The following is an 11351-nucleotide window of genomic DNA, read 5'->3' as shown; positions in this document are numbered from 1 at the left end:
TCTTTCTATGCTCCACTGATTTCAAAAGGAAAACTCTATTTTCAACACTTTTATATCACTACATTGCCCAAGGAAACAAAATCAATTAAATTTTGAATATAAACTTTATGAACTTAGCTATTTTTAATGAAAGAAATCTGTGTAAAATATTAAAACCACAGGATGAAGAAAAAAACTCATTTATCTTGTGTTTCTGTATACTTTTAAAGATTTTTTTTGCCTGGATACTGAAGAATTTATGTGGTCTTCAGTATCAAGCAGCCGTATTGATCAACCCAATTAACATACCACATCCAGTACAACAGGTGCAATTGGAGCTACAGCTTGATTCCGTTTGCATTAATACACTTGTATTTGTCATAATGCATCTCATTTCTCTGAGGCAATTTGAATGGATTAAAAGATGATATAATAGTCATCACCACTCATATCTCCTTTATGGTGGCACTAATGTCTGTGATTTCTCCTAAAATGCTGCATTGCATTTTTTTTTACTATGTTGGTGTGGGGCAAATTCAGATATTTACACTGGCTCTTATTTATTTATTTATTTTTTATCATAATAACCATTTACCTCAAGGTCAGAGAACCTAGGAGGGGATTTTGCAAGCTGCTAATGTAACCAAAATACAGGTTCAGTCACTGGCCACTTGCAGAGTCCAATTACCAAGAGCAAGATCTGATATAATGAAAGTGACTTTTTATTCCAAAGCCAGTTTATGGGAAGAAGTACAGCTTCCTGCCTTAAGGATACTACTATACTTTTGGAGCAAAAAATGTGTACTTTTCAAAGGGGAGGAGGTGGGCAGATGCTGGGAGGCTCTGTGTACTAGTTTTGGTGCCTTACATGCCAAGCTGTCAAGTTGTTACCTTTGTGGACAGCGGCAGAACTAGGCTGTAAAGGTGGCTGGGCCTCTCTAGGTGGGACAAGGTTTCACAGGAACTTTGGGTTTTAAATTGCCTGTTATTTCTTGAGGCAGATTCCTGGTGAGTGAGAGTTTCATAGTAGTCATACTTTGGGTTGTAAATTGACTGTGGTCTCTGGAGGCAGTCTCCTGGTGGGAGGGAGCTCCATTCTGGAGCTTCTAAGCACATAGTTAGATGAACGTACCCCTTAGGGAGTATCTGGTGAAGGGGAAGTGAAAGATTCTAATTACATTTCTAAAGGGCTAAGTAGGAAGTGGGGAATGGAGGAAACCCAGAAAATAGGAAAAAAAATGATGCACATAATAATAACTCATTTTCTATCTCTTAGAAAAATGGAGCACTTAATTACACTAAAGTTATTTCAATTTTACCTAGTTAGGAGCAAAGGAAACAAATACTGTTTTCAGCAATCACATTGGCCTCACTGAGAGAAGGATATGGGACAACCCTTCATGAAAAACCAGTATTTTTATTTTGTGAAAATATTACTCTTTAGAATAATAAAAACAAGGGTAAGGCACATTAAAATTTTTCCTAGTTCTTTGAGAAAATTTCTAATGTTAATGCCTCCATAATGGTAAAAAAGAAAACAGCCTAATAAATACTGAGTAGGAGACTTTAAAAAGGAGGTGTATGTTATATCCTTCATTTAACCCTCCAACTCTTTTACTTGGCTATTTGTTATTGAAAGCTCCACATTAAGAAATGCGTAAGAGTTTTTTGTTGTTGTTGTTTGTTTGTTTGTTTGTTTTATAATGAGCTATTCCTACATTGACTAAGCCCACAGGAAAAAAATACATGTGTCAAATTATGAGAATTTATTTTGAAAAAAGTAAAAGTCAGCTTTTTAAAAAAATACACTTTCCCCCAAAATACATGTTTTATGTATTTGTAGTCCTTGAAATAGTTCATTGTTAAAAAAATAAAAAAGTAGTTTTTCTGCAGATGTAAAACAATACTTTTTTTCAGAGTTAGAAAAATCAACTTTGATAACTGACATTTCAATAATACCATCTCTCTCTAATGAATAAAACCCAAAGTTGTTTGCTCATGTTGATACTGACAGGCCTTGATAAGCACATTTTTATTCACATTTAATTATTTAATATTTCAATTGTCATTTTGTTCTTTCTTGATAAGAGTAATTAGCTGAAAGTGTCATTGTATTGTGTCTAATTTATGTGTATCCCAGGTTTACTTGTTTATGTACTGGTCTCTGTTCTTGGTGTATTCAACTCTCTTTCAATTAAATGATTACTACTTTGGGACTATCTCTGTTGATAAGCTGAATTGGTAAAACCACACCCTTAATCTTTGTTGTTCTTGTTAGCACTGATTTCCCTTGTCTGGTCATTCTTGAGAAAACTCATAAATAATTTGTCAGTGAATAACGCAAGTAATAAATCGGTATCAGTGTTTCTCCAGTAACTATAGCACTGATATATATAGGAAAGATTTGAGTGGTGTATTAGTTGATTCCTGCATTGCTAAAAATAACTACTAGAGAATGAATAATTTATAAAGAGGTTTAATGGCTCACTGTTCTGTAGGCTGTACAGGAAGCATAGCTGGGGAGACCTCAAGAGACTTACAGTCATGGTGAAGTGTAAATGGGAAGCCCGCATGTACCACATGGCTAGAGCAGGAGGAAGAGAGTGAAAGGAGGTCCTACACACTTTTAAACAACCAGATCTCATGAGAACTCTATCACAAGACAGCACTTACCAGAATGGTGCTAAACCATTAGAAACCACCCCCATGATCCAAGCACCTCCCTCAAGGTCCCAACTCCAACACTAGGGATTACAACTCAACATCAGATTTTGGTGGGGACACAGAGGTAAATCATGTCAAAAGCTAATGTAATTCTGATATTCTCCTATTGAAATGTATGCTTTAGTAAACATTTTACAAAGTGCAAAAATATTTGATACGGCTTTGTTATTTAATTTTATCAGAGTGAGTTCTTTGCAACAAACACTAATCGGAACTTTAGAAAATGACAAAAGTAATCTAGTAGTTGTACAGTATCTAGATACACACATCTTTTTAATACATATATTCTACCTTGGTGTGTGAGAACTATTAAGTGTTTGATAAATCCTCACAGAACAAATAAATGCAGAGAATCACTGAGGAGATTAAATTAAATGTGATGTTTGTTTCATTCAAAATAGCATCAATGCACAAAAATAGTTTCATAATTAAGGCTCACAGTACTGTTTTGTTATTCCTGGCCTATTTAGTTGAATAGGGTCAGCAAATACCAGCCTGTGTGGCAAGCCTGACTCTCTATCTGTGTTTGCGAATAAAGTTTTATTAAAACTGAGTGACATTCACTGGTTTCCATGATGTCTATGAATTCTTTCTCTGAAATTTGGCACTTACAGAAAAAGATTGCTGACACCTGAATTAAAAAAGTGAATTCTTTTATTATTTTTAAAATATTAAACGTTCTAATTATAAAATAAATAGTTAATGTTAATTATAATACATGATTTATCATTTTGTTACATGATTAAGAATAATAACTAAAAGTAAATAAAAGAGTTTTGATCTGATATATTCTAGTGTGCAGAACATCCATTTTATAGTAATCAATTCATAATGCAATTATTTCAGCCATCTTATAGTCTATATGTAGAAAGACTCATTAATCCTATTATTCTGGTATTCATGTCAGACAATGTTTTTTAGTGATAAATTTATATAAAATTGTTAGAAAAAAAGTATTGTTTTTCATTTGCCTCTTAGCCATCATTTTATTTTAATCGAGAGATCTAGGTGGGCTTCAATCAATCTAGGACTTCTGTTAGAACTTTTATCTCAATTTAAATGTGTAAATTACCGTATACCTGCCAATGTAACAGCTCTTTGTCAGTAAATGTAAGTCTTAAAATAAATTATAAATTTTAATCTCTAAACTATGCATCATTGTTATTAACTGTGAAAATTTTAAAGGAAAAAAGTTAATATGTTTGTTTACATTTGCAAACTTGGCTGACCCAAGCATAGTTGAAGTTTTTTTTTCACTTGAAATTGCTTTATCTCATTACAAATGTATAATAAAATAAACTGAATCATGAAGAAGCAGTCTATTAAGAAAAGGGAGAACCAAGAGATATAATTCACTCATAAATACAATTAATACTAGGAAAATTGGGTTAGATTGTTGTCATATTAACCACTTTATTTTATCAGGGGATATAATTTGTTTCCAAGTACATTAAAAGCTACTCAATGAACAGTCAGTTATAGGTCAAATTAAATGTTGATACCTTTAAAAATTTTAAGTCTTTATTTTTTGTATATAATTTATAAATATACAGACATTAAATAAACAGGTATGTTTTAAAAGACTCCTAAGGAGGAAGAAAGTAAAGACAAATTTAAGAAACATTGATAAGGACCAAAAAACTCCTATCCTATGTTTCCATCAAAATACAAAATACAATATGAGAATAGCAAGATATTTTTAGACTTCCCAAAATGGGAGATGCATATTGAGACAATATTTCTCATGGTTTTTAATATAAAGACTTCTTGTCAAAATTTGATAGATTTAAGGCATTTGTCCTTTAGTCAACATAGTAAACTCATTTTATATCCCTAAGTACTCGTAACTCTTCATTAATCCAATTATGAAGGAGTTCCTGCATCTCCGACTTAATTATTTTAGGCATCATTGTATCTGAATTTCAAGGAGCCTTCCTTTTGCCTGTGTCAGAACGGTAAATCTTGAGAATCAGGTAAGCTTTTCCATGTGAATAAACTTTTACCTGTCCCACACACGTATTGTAACATCTCAAGAGCCATTCCGTATGTATTTTCTTCTTCCTCCTAGTACATTATTCATGCATTGTAGTTACTCTTTTCTCCTACAGTAAAGTCGACACTTGCGCCACTCAGATGAGACCTAAAATTTATGATTCACCTTTTGCCAATGAAACAGGTACACATGATCTTGTTGAGAATAAGAATCATCCTGTATTTGCATCCGGTGAGTTTATTTAGTGGAGACAATGAATGTTTTTACTAGCCCGGACTGTTTAAAAGATTATATATTTTCAAGATGATCAGGTTTATTTATTCAGTTATATCATCTCAGATGTTAGTGCTCTCTATTATCAAAGTCCTGGTTTTAATATGGGAGAGATCCTGGCACTGAATTTATATGTACATATAATCAGAACCTGAGCTATATATCCTGAATAATGTGCCATGCATATGCAGAAAATGAGAATTTTAAAAGTGTTCAAAGCAGTCTTCTGGTTTTAACAGAACTTCTTGAGATTAGTTATCTTCCCTTAGTATATACTTTTTTTCTTACCAATGCTTACAGTGCCTTGAATTTAATACCATTCTTCAATACTTGCAATGATTATTTCTTTTCTATTGAACCAATTCCATAACCACTCCTAATTACAATGCATCTTCTATAACTTGCATTGTCAAGTTATTTATTGCCATAAATTTATTGCCATAAAACAAGTATTTATTGCCATAAAGCACACATGAATGCATTTAAATGTTTCCAAAGAAGGATTAAATTAGAAATTAATAACAGAAAGATATCAAGAAAACAAAATATTTGAAGCTGAACAATATAATTCTAAAAACTAATTGGTAAAAACATAACTTCATATTCAAGAAAAACAAAGTTAAAAAATTTAGATTACCTGCATTCAAAATTTACTACAAATACATTTTATTTTAGGGAAAGTATGAGCATATGTATTTATGGATTAGCATAGAGTCCAGATAAAGAGCCACAGAAATGTAGTCGATTGCTCTTTGAAAAAAGTAGAAACCCTTCAACGAAGAAAAGCGTTTCCAAATTGGTATTGAGTAATTAAATTTGTAAATTTAAATAATAGTCTTTGACTAAAAGTTATAACCTTAACAATATTAACTGAAAATTGTTCATAGATATGACCATATACGTAAAATTATAAAACTTCAGGAAAAAAATTTGGGAGAAAAATTTTGTGGCCAAGAGTTGACCATTATTACTTTTTTAGAAAAATACCACTGTTTGAGAACCAGCAGGGGGAAAATAGCAAAATTAGCATCCCAAGGATTTTGGATATTGAAACAGCCTGACACTAAATATGTTCAGTGAAAGGAACTAAAAGGAAGAGAAAATCTGATATGATTTTATTTACAAACAGTTGAACCCGGGTAAACCCAAATATATAGCATGCCTCCATTGTCTCCACAAAATACACTTAGCAGATGCAAATACAAGATGATTCTTGTTCTCAACAATAATATTAAAGATAGTGACATCTCCCACAGGGAGAAAAAAATCGTTCTTGTAAGGGGTAAAAAGGAAACTCTTCTTTATTTATTAAATATAGATATATCTATAATACAAAACAGATACAGAGTTCCAGGAAGAGACAAAATTAACAAATACATTGTCTAGAAAGGTACCTGTGAGGAGAATGATTTTAAAAATGGTTGAGAAATGCTGAGTTAGAGTGTCAGATAGAATTAAATAGTAATTTTTCTGAAAAAAAAATTAATGATATGTAAAGAACAAGAGGTATGTTTCTCAAATTCTGATGATATCCTACATCTTTTTCTGGGCAATGATTCAAAAGGAGTATTATCCACTGAGCATAGTCTTAAGGTTTATAAACTTTGGATAAATTTTAGTTATCAATACAATGAAGAGGCTCAGAAAGACTTGGCTGACTTCTTAAAGAATAACTAAAAAATCTAGGAATATAAATTTTATTTTGAATTGAAATTTAATTGAAATTTATTACTGTATTTGCATTTCCTGCATTTGCATTATATATTGCCTATCACCTATTGTGTCAGATTCTTTATAATAAACCTAACAAAAACAGTTCATAATCTATAAAACTTATTTTAAAATAAATATTAAACTATAAATCAATATGAACATATTCAAATGTATAATTAAAAATGACTTTGACATAAGTACGTACATTTGTCTCTACTAATCTATAAATTCAAAGCAATTTAACCAAATGTTCACAAGTGGCCACTTATTATCATCTGCTTTATTTTGACCCAACTAGTCAGGTTTTTCTCTTACAGACTGTTGACCTCTGCTTGCCTCTAAGCCTAAAAAAGGACAGAATACCATGCCACCCTTAGTTTCTGCTGGGAAGCAGCTTACCAAAACAAGACTCTTCCTGTCAGACTCCACTAGCCATGTCCTCTTACAAGTCCAGGTTCCCTTACAAAGATTCTGCTTATTTCTCCTTACCTCTACTTTAACTTAGTTAGAAAACCAAACAAACAAACAAAAAAACCTTTTTTGCTTGATTTCAGACAGATTTCTATGATCACAGTGTTGCCCCTATTGCAATAGTCTTTCTTTTAATTACAGTCTCTCCTTATGTAATTCTGAATTTGTTTTCATTCACAAATTTCAATCAAAGTCTCGCATTATTTTATACATGTATCTTGAAAATTAATGTTAAAACACGGCAAAAAGGTGAATTGTCAAATGCTTCAAACGTGTTTGTCATAGAAATGGGTGAAAAAACTAGCTCAACCAGATACCAATCTTTTTTTAATAAATATATGATAATTCAGATAAAGAGCTAGGTGATTAAATAATTTTCCAATGGTTTTATCTAAACCTGAGAAAACACAGGTAACAAAAATGCTGAGTAAATACATGGACTTTCTCAAAATTTGTTAATTCACAAAATAAGTTGCTAACAAGATTTTAATGTGTAGTAATATTCTAGTAGTTTTTTATTATACAACTAATTCATACTTATCTATGCTCAAACATTAAAAGGGTAATGATAAGCATTTAAATTTCTCAAGCATAATTTGTTAAGTAATTTTTATGTTTTATATTTTACCAAACGGTAGACTCAGTGAAAATGAAGAAAAGGCATCCATATTTGCTTCTAAATAACAATTTTAAAGGTTAAGGAATGATTGTTTAATGTAAAAGATAAGAAATTGAAATAGATTCTTCACAGGTAAAACTAAAACTTGCTACAATTGCTCAACATTATGATTAAAAAGTGCTGTTGATTCTATTTGAGATCTAAAAACATGCTGTTAACCTTCGGTACCTTAAAATTAGGGAAATATATATATATATATATGTATTAGGGAAATACATATATATATATCTTTTTGTAGAAATGAGGTCTTGCTATGTTACTCAGGTTGCTCTTCTGGTCCCAAGTGATCCTCCTACCTCTGCTTCCCAAAGTGCTGCATTTACAGTCATGAGCCACTCGCCTAACTAGAATGATGTAAGGTTGCACATACATTGTTATAATGTCATAATTCACTGTATAATATAAATTATTTTAAATTTAAAAGTTGCTGAGGCTGGGAATGGTGGCTCATGCCTGTAATCCCAACACTTTGGGAAGTCAAGGCAGTTGGATCATTTGAAGCTAGGAGTTCAAGACGAGCTTGGGCAACATAGCAAGACCTTGTCTCTACAAAAAATAAAAAAATTAGCTGAACCTGGTGGCACATGCCTGTATTCCCAGCCATTTGGGAGGCTCAGGTGAGAAGATTTCTTGGGCCCAAGAGTTTGAGGTTGCAGTGAGCTATGGTCACCACTGCACTCCAGCCAGACTGGGTGACAGAGCAAGACTCTCCCTCTAAAAATTAAAAAATAATAATAATAATTTAAATTTTTAACATGAATAAAATTAAAAGTTGCTAATAAATTTTGTCGTGAAAAATATTACACATGTGAATTGAAAATGAGAGTACCATGAGACAAACCAATTTAAATGCTGAAGAGAATGTCAAATTAAGATTATCACGTTTTTCCTAATTAGAGTCTCTATCTGCTTCTAGGAATTTGTGTATTCCTTTTAAAAACTTGAGACTTCTCAGATAATGTTTTTAACCATTATTAGGTTTCTAAAGATTATTTCATTTGTTTTTTCCTACCTATGTGGAGCTCTGAACTGGAAATTTTCTGTAAAGAGTAAAATTCATGGCCTACTACAGGATTCCAGGAAAGGGAAGGCAAATCAAGGGTACACGTTACCATTAAAGCTCTATAGAGAGAAGGCAAATTTGATGGTTAAGAATTATTAAAATACCCCAGAGTTTTCAGTTTTGATTCTATGTAATGTTTTACAAGATGTCTTGAAATGTAAAACAATGTAAACAATGGTATTCTAAGATAGCTAGAGAAATAGTGAAAGAATGCGTAAATTAACAATATCACCACTTTCGTATTTCTATGCTTGTAGAAACAAAATGGTGGTTGTAATAAGACAGTAAAAATAGTGTAGAAGGAATTATATAAAAATATGACATTTTTCTCCTCAATTTCCTCCATATAGTTTCATTTAATAACAGCATATATTATTTCAAAAGTATTGCTTTTGCAAGCATTTGTATAATTCATTGTCTAGTTTTATTTACACATACCATACACACGTGTTTGTAGTTGACAAACCTGCAGTTTTGGTTTTTTCTAATGTTTTATGTGTTGCTATAAGGAGCAACACTTGCAATGGTGAGTAAATGGTCTCGTGGTAACTAAGAATTCCCCTTTCAGAAGGGGAATCAGGAAGCAAGGTTCTAATCTGATGGAGAAAGGTTACATCTTTTTCCATCTAAGAAACACTTAGACAAATATATACACACCTGTTTAATCTCTTTAAACTTAGATTTTGAAAAATCAACCTTCTGTTTCAGTACATCTAAAGTTAGTGACAGATTGCCACATTTTACATGTAAATAAACAAGTTGCTTCTTTTGATTTTTTATAAATATAATTTTTAAAAATTTAATGTTTAATATTTATTTGGGTCATTATATATAAATAAATGTTTTAATCCTAGTTATACATGTGCAATATTGCATATTCTTTTAGAAGCATTATATATAGTCAAATTAGTATTTCTGCTTCTCTACTATTTTATGTATAATTTCAGGAATCAATCAATTTCTTTTAGAGATGTTAGAGAAAATGATAAAGTAAAAGGCAAGTTTCTTTATGTCATCAGGTAGGAAATATAAGGATCCCAATGACTTATCACGTACATCCAAGTCTAAGAAAAGAACAAATATTGTCAAACAGAAAGAACAGATATTATTCAATAGAGATTCTATCTTTATTTTTCACACCTCTTTCTCTCATGTAAAATTACTGCAATTTTAATAATTGATTTCCACTGTGTAGTAATTTTAAGTACATATAACGCATACTGTAAAAAATGTACACTTATATTCTAAAGATTTTTAGGATCTTAAGATTAAACATTAATAAATCTAAAATCTTGGCAAATAAATTATATACACATCATATATATTTCACAGTAATGTATTTAAAAGACAGTACATGAAATGAGATACTAGGTGTATGGTATATAATTTTTTAGTGGCTTGAAGTCATTAAATCATTTTAAGTAATATTTGTTTGTAAATTTTAATTAATTTATTTTAGTTGACAAAAACTTTCATGCATTTATGGTATACAATGTGATGTTTTGATATATGTATACATTATGAAATGATTGAATCAAACTAATTAATATATTTATTACCTCTTAAAAAATGAGCTGATATTCAAAATACATAAGGAACTCAATAGTTTAAAAAATTAGAAAATGGGCAAAAGACCTTAATAGACACTTCTCCAAAGAATATATACAAATGTCCCATAGTTATATGAAACAATGCTCAACATGACTAATCATCAGGGAAATGCAAATTGAAACCACAATGAGATGTCATCTCACATTTGTTAGAATAGCTTTTATCAAAAAGACAAAAGAAAACAAGTGTTCGTGAGAATGTGAAGAAAAGGAAACTTTTGTACAATGTTGGTACAGGGTAAATTAATACAGCCATTATGGAAAACAGTAATAGAATTTTCTCAAAAATAAAAAGTAAAATTTCTGTATGTTTGGGAATCTCACTTCTGGGCATAAGGTAATGAAATCAATATGCTGAAGACCTGCACTCCCACGTTCATTTCAGCATTATTCACAATAGCCAAGATACGGAATCAACCCATGTGTCCACCAATAGTTAGTGGATGAAGAAAATGTGGTTTATTTACATAATGGAGTACTATTAAGCCTTAGCAAAAGAAAAAAATATATATTGTAATTTGTGACAATATGGATGAACCTGGGGGTCATTGTGCTAAGTAAAATAAGCTGGGCACAGAAAGACAAATATGGCATAATCTTATTTATATGTGGAATCTAATAAAAGTCTAACTCATATAAGCAGAGGGCAGAAGAGTGTACTTGGGTCTGAGGAAGAGCAGGTAAAATGGGAAGATGGTCAAAATGTACAAAAGTTCTCTTAGGAAGATAAGCCTTGGAGATCTTTGTACAGCATGGTGATTACAGTTGATAAAAATGTAATCTTAACAATTGCTAATTGTTTAAGGAGACTCTAAATGCTCTCATCTCAAACAATACACATGTGAT

Source organism: Rhinopithecus roxellana, chromosome 2, assembly GCF_007565055.1.
Source record: "Rhinopithecus roxellana isolate Shanxi Qingling chromosome 2, ASM756505v1, whole genome shotgun sequence".
Taxonomy (NCBI): Eukaryota; Metazoa; Chordata; class Mammalia; order Primates; family Cercopithecidae; genus Rhinopithecus; species Rhinopithecus roxellana.
The sequence above is the reverse complement of the archived record's forward strand: the minus strand, read 5'-3'. Positions refer to the sequence as shown.